Source organism: Sinocyclocheilus anshuiensis, unplaced genomic scaffold, assembly GCF_001515605.1.
Source record: "Sinocyclocheilus anshuiensis isolate Anshui unplaced genomic scaffold, SAMN03320099.WGS_v1.1 scaffold1146, whole genome shotgun sequence".
Classification (NCBI taxonomy): domain Eukaryota; kingdom Metazoa; phylum Chordata; class Actinopteri; order Cypriniformes; family Cyprinidae; genus Sinocyclocheilus; species Sinocyclocheilus anshuiensis.
Window position 1 is genome coordinate 534,402 of NW_015539920.1, and position 1,640 is coordinate 536,041.

Genomic DNA, 1,640 nt, shown 5'->3' on the forward strand with positions numbered 1-1,640 from the left:
TATATATAAGCATGTCGAAAAGCAGCTGCGCTTTTGAAAAGTTTGCATGTGCATCAAAGTGTGCATGTGAATAAAACATCAAGCAAAGGCAGGGAACAAAATAAGTAATTCTCATATCGTAACAGCAGCATGTCAGAGAAATGTACAACAAATACTTCTTAAAGTGATTTAAAAAAAAATACCGCTTTCTTTTGTTTGTGAAAACAAACTATAATAATGTGACATTAATTGCGATTTTGAATCACACTACCTGAGCATTATTAAGGACAGTCCAATTTTATTAAACCAATGTGGTTCAAATGATGGAGGTGTGACCATGTTACTGTAAACAAGCGAATGTGTTCTTAGATTATTGAAATTGAAATGTTAGGGTCACTGAATATGATGACGACTGTGTTTCAAAGTTATACATTGCCAGTAATTTTAAAATGTAACATACTCTAATTACAAGAACTTTATTTTTGGAATCTGATTACATAATCCAGATTACATGTAATCAGTTACTAGTTACTACCCATCTCTGATTACAGTTCTTTGATGTTGGTTAATGGTCACATTACATTTACATTTACATTTAGTCATTTAGCAGACACTTTTATCCAAAGCGACTTACAAATGTGGACAATAGAAGCAATCAAAACCAACAAATAAAATGTTATAATAAATTAAAATAAGTAAATGTATATTTTTAGTGTTAGTTTTATTAGTTTTAATGATAGAGTGAAATCGAAAGGTCCAGATGACATGACCCACGCTCCATTCATTCATAGCTTTTAGTTTCACATATCCTGGACAGCAGACACAGATTCAATTTTTCCTCTCCTGCCCACTGGGAATGTCCAGTGCTCCCCATAAACAGTACATGCCTGAGTGATGATGCAGGATATGGGCCGTCTACAAAGTACGAAACCAGAGCATAAACGCTCAATTATTCCATCCAAATGCTTCACTCTTTAAAATCTCACCCAGAAAGAGACTCCCCCTGCTGTGTGACCAAGGAGACAAGTTAACCCCTCAGCATACTTCAAGGACAATGAGCTCAGTGAACCTGGGTCTCATTGAAAGTTAGTTTTATTTGACATTTTTATGATTTAATTAATTATTAGCTTTTTATCAACTCACAAACCCACTGCAGTTCTTGCAACCTGGTGTAATGTAATGTTTAATGCATTTTATGACATTGATATAAAAAAAATTGAATATATTTTCTTATATTCTCATTTAATGATAGGTTTAAAACAAGTTTGATAAAAGTAATCTAAAAGTAATCTAAAAATTACATGATCTAACATGAGTAATCTAGATTACGTTACTAACTACAGATTTCATCATGTAATCTGTAATCAGTAACAGACTACAATTTGTAAGTAATCTAGCCAGCTCTGACTGTGAAAAGTAGTTCTGTCTGCCCCTGAAAACAAATCGGTCCATTCGCTTTGCTCCAGGTGATTCACATCCCATGCCTCACTTGACATTTCATCACATTACTATGGTTCGGGAAACAGTTTAACAGTTAAACAATTAAAGAAAAAAAAAAAATGAAACTAATGAAAATAAAAATTAAATGAAAAGTGTTGATTGTTGTAATAAATTTAGACCTGCTCATGTCACATCACAATTTTTACCGTTTTTACAGCGTT